The sequence below is a fragment of the Lygodium microphyllum genome, chromosome 20, assembly GCF_053477565.2.
Source record: "Lygodium microphyllum isolate KBCC chromosome 20, Lygodium_microphyllum_v1.1.10, whole genome shotgun sequence".
Classification (NCBI taxonomy): domain Eukaryota; kingdom Viridiplantae; phylum Streptophyta; class Polypodiopsida; order Schizaeales; family Lygodiaceae; genus Lygodium; species Lygodium microphyllum.
The window spans coordinates 92,176,919-92,196,831 of NC_141154.1; positions in this window are offsets into that span (position 1 = coordinate 92,176,919).

The following is a 19,913-nucleotide window of genomic DNA, read 5'->3' on the forward strand; positions in this document are numbered from 1 at the left end:
GATAGCTGTCATCTAGCTATTATTCATGGGCGGTGTACCAACCGCATCTGCAGCTAACAAGTCGGTGATATAAATGCACAACGGTCACCCTAGCATATCACGAGTGGAGCTCGATATCTCAACAACACAGCTACAAAGAAAACACCGTTTGAAGTGATTTATGGTTATAGATTATCTACACCTGTTGCATCTTTATCAAATAGAATTCAGAGTGCTGATGATATTGCTAACATGCACGCTACTGTTTTTGATGAGGTTAAAGATATGATTGCCAAATCCCAGCAATCATATACAAAACAAGCCAATAAGAAAAGACAGGCCATGAACTTCAAAGTTGATGACTATGTTTGGTTAAGAATAGAAAAGCGTAGATTACAAAGTGTAGATAAACACCCAATTGTGAAATTAGCACCTAGATTCTATGGACCATTTAAGATCATTCATAAAATCAATGACAATGCATTTAAGTTAGAACTACCACCACATTGGAAAATTCACAACACCTTTCATATTAGTTTATTACGACCCTTTAGAGGCCAATTACCTGTACACCCTGTTTATGAAAACCCACCTTTGTTAGATGAAGAGACTGAAATCCTTGAGCTTGAAGCTATCATAGATACTGACTTTATGACCACTAGAACTGGCCGTAGGTCTAGATATTTGGTCAAGTTTAAAAACCATCCTGTTGAAGAGTCCCAATGGATGCACGCTAGAGACTTAAATGTTTCCCCCACTCTAATAGCTCCACATTGAGCTAATAGCAATTGAGGACAATTGCTATCCCACCCCGGGGGTATGATGCAAGGAGGCATATTTCACGGTGGATTCCGTGCCACGGTGGATTCCGTGAGGTTTTACGATGGATTCCATAAACTTTGTTTACCGGGGATCATACACAAAGTGGATTCTTTGTGCAAGAAGTCCATGGGGACGCCTATCCTTTTTGGGCGTTTCGTTAATTTAGTGTGTATATGGGTGATTTCATAGCGGGTGATTCCGCAAAATACATATTAAATTAATAAACGTTTATGAGTTTAGAGTGCGCACTCGTGATAAATTAAGGTGAGGATTGATTTCTAACCAATTGATTTATTTATGTAGCTGAAGATTACTAGGTATTCACTTTTGTCGGTTTAATTGTATTATTTTACTAACAATTGTGAATGCTTCAGTTGATGTGTAGAGATAGCAGCAGTGGCGGAGGAAAGCATTGGAGGATAGCGTGTATTCGAGTTATCATTTATATTTTGATGGGCGCATACCTTAGGCATGGTGCCTATATTTTGTGGCACCTATTTATTAAGGCATTGAATATTTATTTATTATTTTTGTATGCGCATGGACGCACGATTATGATATTTGTATTTGGACATTGTATTGGGTATGCCTGACTTTTTGGGCGCCCACCCATTCGCTTTATTTCTATTTGGCACTAAAGCAAACTCAAAAGCCAAAAGCGTGCTATTTTGTCATTTGGGCTATTATTTGAGCTTGAAGATGATTAATATATAAAATACATGCTTTGTGAAGCACTCACACAAGGCATGGGGGGAGATTGCACCCAATTGGTCTTTTGTTCATGTCGTGCATGCTTTCTACCTTGAGTTTTGTGCAAAAAGTAGAGTTCTTTTGTTCTTGGGGACCTTCCGACGCTCACTGCGCGCTTACAGCATCCGATCTGTGCACCAATTGATGAGCTAGAGTTTTCCTAGACGGATTTTGGATGCAAGGAACCCAACACAAGTCTTTTTCATTGATCGGAGTCTGTTTGATCCTCCATTTAATCCCCAAAAGGTTTTCCTTTTGTGAAGCAACTACGTGATTCAGACGACAGAAAGTGTGTGATGGTGGCCAACTTTATAGATTTGGGCATCTCAAAGCCAACCATATAGATAAATATTGAATCTAAGCTCGTTTTCTCTGCCAAAAGTGAAAAAACAACTTTCTCCAAAGTGTGAACACAAAAATCTAAATTGGTTTTTTTTTCAAAGACAAGACTAATCAATAGAAATGAGGAGAATTCTCCGGGTAGCAAGATACTTAAATTCTTTGTCATCCATCGCGATAAATGGTACAGAAATTGATGCATTCTATGAAGAGATTTGATTTTAGTCTTTCTCTCTCCTCTTGTGGTTTGTTCTCATGGATCAATTTATGAGAAAAGGAAGTGGGTTGAGATGAGAGAATTTGATCATGTGATAATGTGTGAATGTAAAGTGATGTAGATCAGTATTGGATGGATCGTCAATTGCTATTGGCGAGAATGCATGGTTTTATGAGCAAAAGGTAGATTTGATCGTTTTATGATAACGTTTGGTTAGAAATGCTTGTATTTGATTTCCAATGTTCGGATTTATTAAGAAATCAAGAAAAATTAGTCATTGAATAATTTTATGCTAAACACACAAAACTTGCAATTATACAATTTAATGGAAAATATTCGATTTTTGGGGTTTTGTTGCGCGTATAGTGTTCCTATGGGTTGAAACATGTTAAGAAAATCATTCTCAGCAAGATCAATCAATAAATCAATAAATAAATAAATCAATAAATCAATAAATATCCACATTTATCTATAAATAAATAGTGAAAAATAATAAAAATGATAAAATTTAAGTTTTTCATATCCAAAAAATAAGGAAAAATAAGATTTGTGTTTGTGAATGTATGGTAGAGTTGAATCATGACGTTTAGCCTCAATTCAATCCTATCTCCATGTTAAAGTGGATTTTAAGTGCTTTCGTAAGACTAAAATACATGAAAATACACCTTAAACCTAGCAACACATGCAAAATCTTACATGGTAGGGAGAAGAGGTTTGTTGAGTGGTTAAAGTACGTTGAATTATGATGATTTTATGATGCATGACATATAGGATACGTGTGGTTTAAAATTTAAAGGGTCTATTAGCATGGGAAAGCTCGACACTATCCCTAAGCAATGAAGCAATCATGGATTAGAAGAAAAGCATGCAGAAAAGAATTGTCTTTACACATTCACAATGCTGATTGTTAATAAATAAACTTGTTTGAGCATGATAGTCATACACAATTGCATTGCATGCACCATATGGTATCATATCCTAGATGCATGGCAATCGTTTTTTTGAGTGATGACCTATGTAGAGAGGGTGTGTAAGGTACCCTAAGCCGTAGGGCTAGATATTCCGTTTCTTGGGGGCTTGTTTAGTAAAGATTATTCATTATCTCATGGATTGATCAAATCAAAAGAGTGGACTATGTTTTGAATGTGTTCTATGTTCACGGCACATCTTGGGGCCAATCCCCAAGGTGTAGGAGAGCCATAGTGGAGCCGTGATACACTCCCTTAGTGTGTGTATTTACATGGTGTATAACACCATCATATTTAGGGACTCCCTCTAATGAGTGGGGGGAGAGAATCACTTTTTGGCTACTATATATACATACACAAAGTTCTTAGTAGATTATCCTAGCCACGAGGCCATGTGGGATGGTTTGAGGTGTGTAGTACAGGCCCGATTAGTACCGTAAAGCTAGTGCCGAGTCCGTTTTAGGTCCTAACAAACCATAAACCATATCTGTGTTACATGGTACAATTACCAATTATGCATGTACTCTTGTATAATATAGTAATTTGTGATTTTTTTGTTGATGTGAGTGCATGTTTCTTGCCCCCAAGAAGTTATTGATTAATATCATCTCTTTTTCTATCATGTACCTAGATACAAGGCCAACATCTCATGGCTTCAAATACTTATATAAAGGTTTTTGAGCATAAGTGTAGTGAGAAAGTGCTTTTGGGGTATTTTGGAGTTGTAGTTGATTCCACATATGGTGCAATACGACAAGAGATAATATAGGATGGGCTTATTTGTGGTTCATTTAAATTTATCATTGAAGATTAAGATGAAAATAGTCAATGTTGCATACTAAACCCAATACAAGAAGAATTTTGGCATGTAGAAAATTTCAAATTTATCATGTAATGTGTCTGCCTGTAATCTTTAGGACACGTCTTAGCAGTCCATTGGAAAGGATGTCTAGAAAGCTCCGCTCGGCACTCCCATGGAATATCACGGGGTTTGCGATCTAGGACTTCCTGCGTCTGCCACGTAGCGGAAGTATTCTAGCCGTTCCCACTTAGGACCGACCTGAATCAGGGTTTTTTTCTAATGGTCATTTCCTAAACGGAAACTAGCGTTGAACCCCAAGCGAACTACTTTACATAGAAATGCCAGGGTCGAAGAGAATTCATGCTGCACTTGGTTCAAGGAGAATGGGAAACGAGAGGGATGCAAGGCTCGACCTCTCTTCCATAAGGCATAGTCCCATTCTGTTCCCCTAAAACAGCGTAAATCGAGATTATTATAACTTAGACTCTAGGTCAGCGCCCTTACTGTTCGTGTCCTTTGAAAATGATCTTCTTGCTATTCATCATAATGAAGAAAAGTTCTCGGCCAATCGAGACCACCCATCCGTAGGACGGACCTATGGCCACATCCTCTGCACTTTCCTCAGGTTGTTTTCGTTATTTAATTACCTAACACATTTAGTTGGACATGTATCAATCAGTTTCCTTAATTAGCCCGTTAGGCACTGGTTCCTTCACATAATCATAGAACTTGACTTAGAAAAGCAATGTCAAACAAGTTCCTTTTCAACAGGTTATCATATTTATCTTTGAAATACATAAAGTCCAACCCGTATCCATAGTTCGCCCGAAGGCTATCCAGCAATCCACAGGGATTACTAATCCAAGATTCCACCCATAGACTAGTATGCGGGCCTCGAGATCCAATCCCGAGTCACGTTGGCCTCTTGTCCAAGGCCTAGAAGGCAAGGGATTTACGGCCAGAGGCCCCCTCTGGCATCCAAGCATCCTCCTTCTCCAAGTAGTGCTCAACGGAGAGACCTCTGACGGTGGATCCGGTCCACCTTCCCGGCGCGCTTAACAACCCCCTTGGTTAGGATCAGGCAGGCAGTCGGGGGTAAGTGAAGCTACCTCTCCCTACAGGCCTTCAACGTGAAGCATTAGATATCTTTTCATCCTTTAATTCTTTGAGTAAACAAAGCAAAATAGTGCTCTTAAAAATTGTTACAAGCACAATCATTTCCATTGGTCGTTATTTTTGGCCAACTACTAAGGAGTGAATCCTTCTTTCCGAATACATCCAGCACTCGACCTAGGATCAATTGCGACTTGGCAAGATCCCCAAGGGTTTTTTGTTAACCCTTATCCTTGGGTTGGGGCCGTACCCTATTAACCCAACTTAACCAATACGTTAAGTTCAGTTAACACAAAGTATGTTGCTCTAGATTATTGATTAGTCCTTTGCTTCCAAGCAAATATCTAATCCCCATATCTTGGTTACTTTACCCAAGAAAGGTACTATATCAGGAAAATTATTCATCCTCTTGCAAGATAAACTTGCGTAAGAATATGTCAATCTCATTCCGAGGAATTGGCCATTCCCTTGCAATCAAATCACAAGATCATGCGACTCTGCAACTTGTTGCCAAGTGTCGCACTTAATCCATGGGACTATTCTACCCATCGACGGCGTCTTCTTATCACAGTATCATGATTAGATATAACAATCCGTTCCTGATTGCATCAGGCTGACATTATCGGTCCTAGGGTTCCAAGTTCAAACCGAGTTTCATCTTTTTAGCGAGAGATCCTTAGGGTAAAAACCCTAGATCATTTCTCGCAAGTATGTCCTAATGTCCCTACATTCCGTAAATGTGGGAAAGTCTTTAGGGTATAGGAGTTTTAGCTTTGGCAATAAGAGCGACTAGGTCACATCCTCAACGTGTTAAATCCTAGTTAGCTCTTTGGGATATGTTGCATTGAATTAACCCTTCCTAAACGAGTCCCTCGCGGTTTTTAGGTGTTTAGGTTTAAACCAATTTACTTGTCTATTCTTGAAGATATTTATGATACCATTTTCGTAACCACATGATGTATTGTCTATGTATGAGTAGTTTTACAATCCCTAACTTTTTCGACTAAGATCAAAGCGTAAGTTAAGTTATGGCATAATTCCTAGTGGTCCTTCTATAACATGCAATCAATTTTCATGCTACTAAGCTTTAGGGTTTTATGTTTGAACCATGCAGCCTTTTCTAAAAATTACGCAGTTAAAACGATATTTATACCAATTGACTAGAGTTATGCAGCTCAATAACCATTTCATGCCTTGCAAATTCCTTTGGATTATTAGCAACTTTCTATAACGAATCATTGCGAAGAAGAGATATCTAATAATGCGACATGCAATTTAATATTTGCATGCCTAATCAAAGTGCACAATAATAATTTCGACTTTATAAAGATGATCTTTAATTGATCTAATTTCATTACTTTGCAGTGCATAAAAACCACTTGCTAGAAATGCATAGAAATCTTATGCTCACTTTATTTTGTTCATTTTATTGAAAAATACTAATGACCAAATCCCTCAATTGTGAGCTATTAGCCAAAGCATTTTCAATTTAAAAAAAACATGCATCCTCATTCCTGATGGGACCTGAAATGGGCCAGCACTAGCTATAGACCTCATGCTCATGACACACAAACACCCTCACGACCTCACGGACCAGAAGCGTCAATCTAATGCTGAAGGACAAACTGCCCTAAAGCTTAATTCATGCATTTATAGTTTATAGTCCAACGGTTCCCTTTTATAAATTCCTCAAAGGGAGAACCCTTATACATTGGCAATTCCACGATCACACACATATGGAGGCACTCCACCGAATAATAGTCGAAGCCCCACTGCAGCTCTCCTACATCGCAGGGATTGGCCATTTGATCCACTGCTAAAAATATAACACATTTCCACACATACTCCTCTCAAGGTACCGATATTTTACGTTCCAAGATGTACCATTCCTCACTACACTTTCCCCTTAGGACCCAATGACTAACCTACAGCTTAAGACATCATCTCACACTCATCGTTGGTCACAACCTAAGGAAGACAGGTGCCATGCATCCAGGAGGTTTTCCTAATACCTTTTAATTATTATGCTTAATGTAAATCATGTATGGCTATGTGCTCAGACAAAAGAAAAATCAACATCGTGCATGGTGCATAAAGCATTCTTTCCATGAATTTTACTAGCGCATGCTGCATTGAAAGGAGGCACCGAGCCATATGCTCATGCTACCATCCTCTTTATTTAAACTGTTCCTATATGCCAAGTGCAATGCATAAATCAAATCTTTTCTTTTTCTTTCTGTGTTTCAGCCCCTCTTCATCCAACTCTTAGCATTTTGCATCATTGATCGGTTAGATAGGGTTTTCATGCATTTTTTCCTTTTAAAAGAACGATAAATACGCACAAAACATAGAAACGGGGACAAACAAGGCCAACCTTGTGCTTTGCCATCATTATACATTGCACAAAAATAGATATACTTTTCCCTAATTTTCCTCAGTTCGTTTTCTATTTTTCCCTAATTTTAAAACCCATTTTTCTCATTTTTGGGCATTTTTTCCTATTTTTCTTTAATAAATAATGACTGAAAATGAAAACTGATTGTGGGCTGTGGCCCTTAGGTTCATTGAAAGCAAAAACTCAGATTTAGTTGGTGTGACATATCATATTTCTCATTTACATAGCAAAAAACCCAATTTTACCCTTAAAACGCATGTTTTTCATGTATTTTGACACTAATTCTAGCCATGTAGCCTTATATTTTCTGATTTTCAGGTTGCAAACAGTTGAAACTCATGGCAAACAATATCATAATAAACTTTCATCCCATATGAATAAGGTTTCATAAAGCAAATAACTTAAAAAGATCATTTTTCTTTATAAAAATAGTATTACCGCTTATTTTCAGGTCTCGATTTCTTGGTCTTGATTACCGGACCGATTTCCAGCATGCATTTAATGCCCATCATCTTCAAGAATAGCACTCTTCATGTCTTCATCCATCCGGAAGCAATCCGGTCTCATCCGGACAAGCTTTCCTCTATCATTCTTCATTGTCTTCTTCCACACAAGAACAGCCCCTTAAGGGAGAGAGACGGAGGAGAGAGAAAGACTAAAATCAGAGATCTTCATCCAGGCCATCGTTTCCCGGGTGAGAGGCGGCGATATGATCAGTAGCAGAAGATAGGCAAGCCCCATAGTCACTTGAGTAGGTTGTTCACAACCAGCATGATGGATCATCCCTCCATCAAGCGCAAATTTTGGTGTCTGATGGTGCCCTTCTCTTCCATGTTTTGTTCATCTCTCTCTCTCCACAAATTTTATGCCACATTTCATGTGGCATAAGTTGTCTTGGGCTCCCAAAGTTCACTACGCATTTGGCCCCCTTTCGCATCTTGCCCATTTCCCCGTCCAGTGTCCAAATCGAGTGCTGTAAATTTCTGTCTGTCTGGCTTGAAATCCTGCATTGGCCGGCAACTCCTGACAATCTGCACGATATTCTGAAAAATTATCAAAAATCCACAAGTGTCGCTCAAGCGCCTTTTAAAAGTCATCTTTCACTTGGTGCTTAAAATCGTCCTAATTAGAGCCACCGCCTTCGACGTTGAATATTTAAAACTCCGCTCTCATTGGCAACCACGGGATAGGGCGACTTAGCCCGTCGAATCCCACAACAGATCTGCACAAAAACAACCAAAGGAAGCATCAAGCTGATACAAAATACATAAATACTAAACACACCACAACGCTCACCCTACCCCTTGACAAAACCAAGGTATGACATTCACAAGGAGTAGGCCTAGCATAATCTAATAGAAGGGCCAAAGCTAGTCACTAACCGTCTGCTCCAACATAACCAAACTAAAAAGAACTATCAAAGAAGTTTCCCTAAGTGGTGGTTTGAACTACCTACCTAACTAAGGACAACACAACTAGGAGCTCCTACTAGGCGAGGACTCCTATAGCTGATCAAGAAGTATTTTCTTTCAAAACATTTCTTCTTTTAGGTTTTTCATATTTCCATACTCGGGCATGTAAAAAGGAGGGAGCTGAGCGTAGTGACCCAAGGAGAACAAGGCATCGGTCTCAGGTCCTGTCTTGGTACCCAAGAACCTACCAAGCCCTCGCAAGGCGACACTTAATCCTTTTCTGACGCTCACTTTTATTTTCGCTCCAACCTTCCTTACTTCTTCTTTTTTTTCCAGTAAGAAGCCACCTCTAGGAAGACAAGGCATCAGCCCCGGGTCTGACTCGTCCCCAGGAACCTACCAGGCCTTCGCAAGGCGATGATCAACTGCTCATAAATTTTCCTTTCTTTTGCTTTCTATTTTTATAGGGGTTAGAACCCCTTTTTACACACCTTTGTATATATTTATTGTCTTTAAGATATTCAGGGTTTTGTTTCATCATCATTATTTTTCTCCTGACAAGCTTCTCTAACTGCCTCACAACTAAGCAAGAACTACTAGAACGGCTGCCTAGCAGGCTAGTAGAACAGGGTCAGTAGGACTACTGGCTAAGACAGGTCTTTCAATGCCTCGCAATGTCTTCACAGGAGGCAGCAACTACTCAGACAGACCTAACCTAAACCTAGGACTTCATGCCTTGGACTCCGGTCCCCAACAAGAAAAGAAAAATCCCCCAACAAGTACACAGACACATATAGCATAAAAACACGGTACTCATAAAGGAGGGATATCACCTGGATAGGGCCACGAGAAGCTTCCACGCAACAAAAGGCTCCTTCCAAGCTCTTCTTCCGAATCTATCTAGCACAAAACTAAAACAAGAACCCATTAATTGCACCTCCACTAAACAGACAACTTGCCCTCTTGGCCTAATGAAATAAAGCACTTCGCCACAAAACTTAAACGGCCCTCTTGGCCTAACGAGATTAAACAGAATATCACCTACACATCCCTCCCTGAAATAGCACAGATATGCAATAAAATGCCCCTTTCCAAGGAAGAAAAACATAGGGCTCACAGTCCTAAACTAAATGAATAAGGTTATGACCCATCCCTCATGCATATATAGCAAGAGGCGTACGCATAACATGTTGTCTAATCAACCTATGGGTCCAGGATAATAACGGTAGATTGGTCTCGACTACTCTTTGCATCACCCATATCAACCATCGTATGCCATATATTACATGCTCTGATAACATTCCCCACAAGCGACCGGGTCCTATTTCATCATTGATAGCAATATCCAAACTAGGACCACAATTGAAGAAGAGGTCTTCTTCATAAGCAAGATTTGCAAGTGCATCTACAAAGTGATTCCAGTAACGTGGAATCAGCTGAAAAGACACTCTCTCAAACTCCTCAAGTAGGGTCATAGCAGTTTGATGATACATATAGAGAATCGGATTCCGCACTATGTACGTCCCATCTAGCTGATTCAAGATCAAGTGGGAATCCCCTTTTACTAAAAACTAGAATGGGATTCCGCACTATGTACGTCCCATCTAGCTGATTCAAGATCAACTGGGAATCCCCTTTTACTAACAATTGACGAATACCACCTTGTTTGCCAATATCCAGTCCCATCATCAAGGCTTTATACTCCACCATTTTGTTAGTGAATCCTACCCCGAGATAAGCAGCTAACTTCATCATAACTCTACGTCGGGGATCTCGGATTACTACTCCAACGCTTCCTTTTTTATTAGGGCCCTTGGACGCTCCATCAAAATATAATATATACGTCCACAATGGGTCTACACAGTCGGCCATCACGAACTCCTCTATTCGTAATTATGATAGAACACCATATTGGGAAATATGGGAATTTCCCATAAGTTTGGGACACGTGGTCAAATCTTTGGATTTGTCATAACTTGAATACTATAACTCCAAATTGAGTGATCTATAGTTCAGTAGATTCCATTTTTCAAGCGCTTTCCAATGATAGGTCATATCATATGGTTTTGAGAAACTTATGGGCATGTTATCCGGGTGCCACCTTTTTAGTATTCAAAAAATGGGAATTGGCAGATTCCCAAACTCACTAATATTGTGTTATAGTCAAAATTTATCATGTTGAGAGGATGAATTGACGGCTCCATCCCACCTTTTTCATTGAACACAACAGGGATATTTGTCAATAGTCGTAAGCAATGATGGCAGAAGACTTTGATCTCCCACACAAAGGTTCCGTCTTCTTGCTCAATCACTTTGTATCTTTTGCTCCACCAGATGAGTTTCCCCTGATGGTATCGCTGCTCTAGATATGGGTGCTCCAAATAAGGAATTAACCGCCCATCAACGGGCTTTAAGCTCTTTTGCAGGTCTCAAATCATCCTTAGCATGGACCTGCAATGCATTTTCTTTGTATTAGCATAGTTAGAAATAATAAGGTTTAATCTTATTAAGATTAACCTTATTTTTAAACTCTACTCCCTATAGATTAGCTAATAGAGCCGTAGACCTATTTTTCCCTAACCTGACAATCTTGTAGGGACCATCCCATTTAGATTCCAGCTTCCCTGGAAAGAGCTCCCTACGCATATCGTAGTACAGCACTAATTGCCCTTTTTTAAAGGTATACTTCTTTGCTCTAAGGTCATGCAACTGCTTCATCCGACATTTGGCTACCTCTTGGTGTAGTAAGCTCTGCGACTTCAGCTCATCCAGGTGGGCTATGGTCGTGAAACGTTCAAAGAGAGAATCCTCATCTCCCAAAGAGTGGTTAGTTGCAAACCGTATGGTTGGAAACTCAATTTCGAGGGGTAACACACACTCTTCCCCATAAACCAATTTGAATGGAGTATGGCCGGTAGCTCGCTTGAACGTTGTATTATACACCCATACTGCCACATACGACTTCCTATCCCAATCTCGTTTCTTCTCGGAGACTATCTTAGATAAGATCCCCATAAGCTGCTTATTAGTACTTTCGACTTGTCCGTTTGCTTGTGGATTATAAGGGGTCATTTTATTATGCTTGATTTGCCAAGCTTCAGTCAAGCTCTTGATCACTTTGTTCAAAAAATGGGTTCCACGGTCCGACACTAATTTCTTCGCTGGACTGAAACGGCAAATAATCTGCTCTAAAAGGAAACTTGCTGTCTCTTTTGCATTGTCCTGCCTCGTCGCCCACTCTTCTGACCATTTGGTGAAATAATTAGTGGCTATTATAATGTACCTCTTCTAGGTAGTAGACAACGGGGTAATAGGACCTACAAAATCAATGCCCCACTTCTCAAATGGAAGGATAGCCATGATAGGCATAAGTGGACATTTCCTATTCTCTCTGCTGTCATGTCTTTGACAGGTATCACATTTCTTTACATACTCAAAAGAATCTTGGAAGATGGATGGCCACCAATATCTAGCTCGTAAGGCTTTCTGTGCCGTCAACCATCCCGCGAAGTGCCCTCCATATGCAGAGTCATGACACTCCTCCAAGATGAAACGAACCTCGTCAGGCATCACACATCGGCGGTAAATATCATCAATACCCTGCCGATATAGTGTCCCTGCGATCAAGGAAAACTTCAAAGCCTGTTGTTTGATTTTCCTCTTCTCAGCTTTTGATAAACCAGCTCATGTCTCTCCTGTTGATAGATAATGCGTAATAGTAGCATACCAAGATGGGATAGAAGCTGTATCAATTTTAAACATTTCCTCAATATCACTTCCTTTAGCTAAGATCTCTTTCGGCTCCCCAAAATCCACAAGGCATTCCACAATACCCTGCAGCCTCGGTGGCTTACTCTTAATCTCATAATCGAACTCCTGCAAAGTGATTAACCACTTTGCCAACCGATCAGGCGGTTGCAACTTGTTCATAAGCAATCTAAGCCCTTTCGCCTTCATATAGAACACTATCTTCTCGTAGAGGATGTAATGCCTGAATTTCTTAGTCCCAAAGACCATCGCAAGACACAACTTCTCCATATAGGTATAGTTGATCTTTGAAATGCCCAATTTTTGACTAGCAAAAGCTATCGGATGATACCACTTTTCCTCCCAAATTTGGGCTAAACAGCATCTTATACTATGCATGGTGGTGGCTTGCTGAAAATATGTAGAACACCTCGCCTCTTTTAGGTACTTTTAGAACAGGTGCTTTTACTAGCTCCTGTTTCACATCCTCAAAAGCTACCTTACAAGGGTCGCTCCATTTAAATGAACAGCTAAAGGATAATAAATTCGTTAATGGCAACGTCCTTTCTGCCAAGACATTTATCAACCTCCGATAGTACCCTATCGATGACAGAAAACTATGAATCTCTTTTGGAGTGCGTGGTGGACTCATAGCAACTATGACCTTGATCTTTTCAGGGTCATTTGCTATCCCTATTGAACTGACCACATGGCCTAGCAATAGCCCATAAGGGACTCCAAAGACACACTTCCATGGGTAAAGAGCGATACAAAATTGTCTGCAACACTCAAAGCATTTTCTTAAAATAATCAACATCCTTTCCCTTGCAGTGGCTGCCCCCAGGTCATCAATAAATACTTTTAGCTCGTCTGGGAAGATGTCACCAAAGGTCTTATCTACTGTTCGTTGCCATGATCCAGGTACATTGCACAAACCAAAGGCCATCACATGGTACGCAAAAGTACCAAAGATAGTAATAAAAGTCATTTTCAACTTGTCTTCTTTTGCAATTGCCATCTGGTTATATCCTGCAAAGCAATCCATGAACGAATATATTTCCCTACCCGCTAATTGATCTAAAATCTGGTCAATAAATGGCAACGGGTAGTAATCCTTAACCATCTGCTTATTCAGCTCTCTAAAATCCACACATAGTCAAATCTGGTTCTTTTTCTTCTTTCTGATAACAACAGGTGAACACCATTCTGTGTGTTGTACAGGAAAGATTAAACCAGCTTTCCTTAGCTTCTATAACTCCTCAAACAACCCATCTCTCAGTTCAAAAGGCACACGCCTTACTTTCTGACGCACAGGAAGACTGCCTTCTTTTACAGGAATAGTATGAACAGCCAGGCTGGGAGGAATGCCTCTCAGCTCCAAGCAAAGTTATCACGGAATTCTTGAATCAAGGACACATAGTCCTCCCTTTCTGTTGAACTGAGCATGGAACCTAGTTTAATTGGCCACGAATCATTCAGCGTGCCAAGGTCTAACTCAATCACATCCGCATCTCTTATCCTATCTTGCGGCTCTACCGGCTTGTTTAGAGTTATCTGATAAATATCCTCTGTAGTGGACCCCTCTTTAGATTCATCACTGGATGATGTCTCACTACCAGATGGATCATCTGCTGTTTCTAATTCAATAGAGGATAAAGGAGTTCTCTCACTTTGAGGAGACTCAAGGTAAGCATCGACTATTACTCGATTAGCACCTCTACCTAGAACCACTTGTCTGGCGGATATATCAACTTGGGAATTTGTTCGTAAGATCCAAGGCCTACCTATCAAAACTTGATGGCTAGGACGTCTTGCAAATCTTATCACCCTAAAGTCCAAGAAGCATTCTACACTCACCACTGTAACATGGACCTTAGTAATGCAACCTTCTAGTTGTCTCAGACTATCATCAGCCATTCTAAGAAGGGTGGAGCTGTCCTTTTGGATGCCTAGACCCAACCTCTCCATCAACTCTAAACTCATGATATTGACAGAGGATCCAGTGTCTACAATAGCTTAGGGCAGTTCTTTTCAGCATGATCAAACCAATCTTCCCCTACTCGTGTTGTGCCCAAAGGTTCTACAATATACCCAATATGCAGGATCTTCTTAAATTCCTTGTGCACTCCTGGAGATAATTTAATCAATTGCAAAAGGTTCACATCTGGTTTGACGTCGCAAAGAGAACTTGCCAAATCAAAGTCATGATAAGTAGCCAAAGCTCTCTTTTCTCGCCAAACCATCCTCTCTTTTGGTCTTTGGACCGGTTTTGGTGCTTCTTTCTTAGCTCTTGCCTTCTTTCTTGGCACTTTCTTATCCTTCTTAGGGTCACCTTTTCTGTCAACCGAACTTAGCGGTCCCCCTTCTATGCTAGGATTCTAGACTTGCGTCCCCTTATCCCCTTGTTTAGGGTTTCCCTCGACCGGTTTTGTATTATCTTTGTCAACCTCTTTAGCCTTTTGGCCTCTTGTCATGGCTCTTAAGTTAGAGGTTTCAGCATCATTGACTCCTACAGCCTCAATAAGGCTGACTCCGTTGCCTTGTGGCAACTCTTCTATAGTTGTTTTTCCCCTATGCAATATTTGCCTTGGTGCATCATTTTGGTGCAAGTTATTTCCTTGTGCTCTATGATTCACTGGGCCCGGCTGTTTACTCCCTTGTTGGAGAGAACTAATCTTACTCCAACAGGTAGCAGCTAAATGGCCCGACTTCCCACAAATGTCGCATTTAACATTTGGACAGTTTCTAGGGAATTGCTGTCCACCACACCACTTACAACTAAATCTAGAGGGTCCACCTTCTTCAGGGCGTCAACTCCCTATCAGATTTTGTTGCTTCTTCAAGAAATTAACGTTGACAGCTATTTGTCGATATTGTTCGGAAATCATGTCGGTATAATGCTTCATCATATCCTTGACTTTGCCAAGGACATTAGATGCACTCGACTCATAGCCTCGATCGTCGACCCATTGTTCCATTGGCCTAACAATTTGATTTGGCATTGGCTGTTGACCCACAGGAACAACATTAGAATTCGAAACTTGGCCTCCAACATTTGGTGGAGCCAACTAACTTGCCATAGGCATAGTCACACTGGGAGGAGCTGGTAGCAAATGTACATTCTGAACCACGCTCCCTCTCCCATTGGGGTTAGTCATAGGCATCCCTTGACTTCCATTCGTCAATGATGGATTGCCTCCAGGTACTAAACCCACATTAACATTCATTCGAGAGGAGTAGGCCGTTTGTAATCGTGCTTCTACTCCCTCTGACCGCGTAATAGCAGTGTCTTTATCTGCCAAAGCCACACTGCTCAATTGTACTTGGATATTAAAATCCAACCCATGCAAAAAGCACTGCAATTGGGCAGCCGACGGAATGGGAATGTAAGTTTGTAACTTACGGAATACTTCCTTCATCTTCTTGGCATATGCTTTCACATTCTCATGAGGGTCTTGGCGTGTTACATTCAAGACACGCAACCAATATTGGCCACCTCTTTCAAGGGCATATTCCGCTCGGAACGCTGCATAGAATTGAGCAATTGTGGTTATGGTCCCAGACTCTATGCTGTGATACCATACCACAGCCCTTCTTTTTAACGTCATATTAAAGAACATCATGAGATGTCCCTCGTCTTGGATGCAATAATTGAACATCAATCTTTGGAACTCACAAATGTGAAATTCTGCATTCTCTTTCGCTAACCCATTAAAAATGGGCAAGGAAGCTCCTAAAGCTGGTAAATCCGACGTCCCGATAGGAATTGCAATAGGTTGTGCCATAGTGACAATCAGATTAACAATAGGAGCTTGAACGGGTGAATTCACCCCCCCACTTGAAGTGGGTAGACTTGGTGGAGAAGTGGAAGAACTTACGCTTCCTCCTACACCTAACAGACTATGTAGAGTAGTTGGGTTACTAAGACCACTGCCTCTTATACATACTGGGCTGCTCCTTTGAGGAGAATAACGACTTATGATCTCTAACCGCCGCCTAGCCCTCTCAACACGTTCTGCTTTTATGATTTTGACTTGACGGTCCTTGTTAGAGGACATAAACCAACTTTCTTTTGGTCCTTAGGAACCCTAGATTCGAAAACCATCACTTATAGGCGGCTCCCAACAAACGCACCACTAATGGGACCTAAAATGGGCCGGCACTGGCTATAGCATTAGCCGGACCTCATGCTCATGACAAACAAACACCCTCACGGCCTCGCGGACCAGGAGCGTCAATCTAATGCTGAAGGACAAAGTGCCCTAAAGCTTAATTCATGCGTTTATAGTTTATAGTCTAACGGTTCCCTTTTATAAACTCCTCAGAGGGAGAACCCTTATACATTGGCAATGCCACGATCACACACATATGGAGGCACTCCACCGACTAATAGTCAGAGCCCCATTGCAACTCTCCTACATCGCAAGGATTGGTCCTTTGATGCGCTACTAAACATATAACACATTTCCACACATACTCCTCTCAAGGTACTGATATTTTACGTTCCAGGATGTACCATTCCTCACTACACTTTCCCCTTAGGACCCAACAGCTAACCTACAGCTTAAGACATCCTCTCACACTCATCGTTGGTCACAACCTAAGGAAGACAGGTGCCATGCATCCAGGAGGTTTTCCTAATACCTTTTAATTATTATGCTTAATGCAAGTCGTGTATGGCTATGTGCTCAGACAAAAGAAAAATCAGCATCGTGCATGGTGCATAGAGCATTCTTTCCATGAATTTTACTAGCGCATGCTGCGTTGAAAGGAGGCACCGAGCCATATGCTCATGCTACCATCCTCTTTATTTAAACCGTTCCTATATGCCAAGTGCAATGTATAAATCAAAACTTTTCTTTTTCTTTCAGTGTTTCAGCCCCTCTTCATCCAACTCTTAGCATTTTGCATCATTAATCGGTTACATAGGGTTTCTATGCATTTTTTCCTTTTAAAAGAGCGATAAATACGCATAAAACATAGAAACGGGGACAAACCAAGTTCATAAAGCAAATAGCATAAAAAGATCATTTTTCTTTATAAAAATAGCATTACCGCTTATTTTCAGGTCTCGATATCTTGGTCTTGATTACGGGACTGATTTATAGCACGCATTTAATGCTCAACATCTTCAAGAACAGCACTCTTCATGTCTTCATCCATCCGGAAGCAATCCGGTCTCATCCGGACAAGCTTTCCTCCATCATTCTTCATTGTCTTCTTCCACACAAGAACAGCCCCTTAAGGGAGAGAGAGGGAGAAGAGAGAAAGACTAAAATCAGAGATCTTCATCCAGGCCATCATTGCCCGGGTGAGAGGCGGTGATATGATCAGCAAGCAGAAGGTAGGCAAGCCCCATAGTCACTTGAGTAGGTTGTTCACAGCCAGCATGATGGATCATCCCTCCATCAAGCGCAAATTTCGGCGTCTGATGGCACCCTTCTCTTCCACGTTTTGTTCATCTCTCTCTCTCCATGAATTGTATGCCACATTTCATGTGGCATAAGTTGTCTTGGGCTCCCAAAGGTCACCACTCATTTGGCCAAAAGGAAGTCCACCCTTTCGCATCTTGCCCATTTCCTTGGCCATTTCCCCGTCTGGTGTCCAAATCGAGTGTTGTAAATTTTTGCATGTCCGGCTTGACATCTTGCATTGGCCGAAAACTCCTGACAACCCACATGGCAGTCTGAAAAACTATCAAAAATCCACAAGTGTCGCTCGGGCGCCTTTTAAAAGTCGTCTTTCACTTGGTGCTTAAAATCGTCCTAGCTGGAGCCGCCGCCTTCGACGTTGAATATTTTTCCCTTGATATTCGTAATTTTTGGCTATTTTTAAGCACTTCTCGACATCAAAAATCCGCTCTCAATTCCTCAAATGATCCATGCATAATTGAAATATTACGACATTAATCAAATTTAGGAAGAAAAACCTGGACTTGTGGTGAAATGTCCACATGGATGCTAGGAGATGATCCTCCTGCGTTTGCGCCTTGTGCCTTCTTAGGAGCCATCGCGCATTTGGTCTTTTCGTCTTGGACGCAGATTTATGATATTGGCCGATCTTCTTTGAACGTGAAACTCCCTTTGTGACCGCTTACACCATCTTTCGGAGTCGGCTTTAGAAGGCTTTATAGGTTTCCTCCTTAAACTCGGCTAATGGGAACTTGTGGGAAACCTAAGGGGGGAAAGGGGTTATTTCTTGGAATAAATGGGCTTTTAAACCCACTAGAGAGGCAATAACAAAGGCCCACGGGAAGGGTTTTAGAACTCGGGCTAGTGGATATTTGTGGGGAACCGAAAGGGGGGAAGAAGGCCTTAACTCCCGGGTTAAATGAGCTTTTAAAGGGCCTTGGGTGAAATGGAAAAGGGGGGAAAGAGGGTGTTTTGTGAAGGCCAATAGAAAGGGGGTTCTAAGGTACCCCGAGGTTAAAATGAACCTTTGTGTAAGAATGCGAGGGGAGGGAAAGAAGGTTATTAAACCCTACTTGAAAGGCCAATAGGAAAGGCCCACGGAAAAGGCTTTGGATCCCGGCGGGGGAGGGGGGGGGTTTTGGAGGAGGCCCACAAGAAAGAATTTTTGTGGGGCTTGCAATATGAAAGGGGGCTTATGACAGCCCCCTTAGAAGCTTCCAAGAAGCTCCTTGGAAGCTTCTGTAAGCGGGCTTAAAAACACGTGGAGGAGAAGGAGGATATTTCAATGACGGCTTCCTGGCGGGTAGGGCCAAGATGATGGCGGCGCTCCTCCCTCACGGCGCGGCAGATCTCCACCCACTCTCCCTCACGCAACGGTACGCTCAGCTCTACTCAGCGGCGTGACGGCCTTTCCTTCTTCGCCTGGCAGTGTGACGGCTCTCTCTTTCCTTCCCCAAAGCTCCCATGGTAGTGGGTTTTATAGGGAGAGGGAGAGGTACCTCCCTCCCTCCACGCGCCATTTGCATGGCATTCACCCTCACCATGAGCTCCAACATGGTGCTCAATCACCCTTGCTATTCCCCCCTCCTCCAGCACGATAGTCGGCTAGGGGAAAAGGGGCAATAATAATAATAAAATTTACCATAATTCTAACAATTATCTTAATGACCTCTTCCCAAGAGGGAATTCTTATGAAGAACACGGGAGGAATCGGAAATATTACATATCACTTTAAGGAGGGATTCAATCACAATAGACAAGATTGGGGGTGAGGGTTGGCCCACAAAATGGATATGTAAAGACTTGAATGTACCTATAGAAGTTACAGGCTTCAAAGCAAGCAATAAAGTTATGCATAATCTATTTGATAACCCAAAGCAAGCTATAAATAAGCTCAAGGGCATGTTGCTTTCAAAGTCTACACTTGAAAGTTGGCTAACCCAAAATGTGAGAGTACT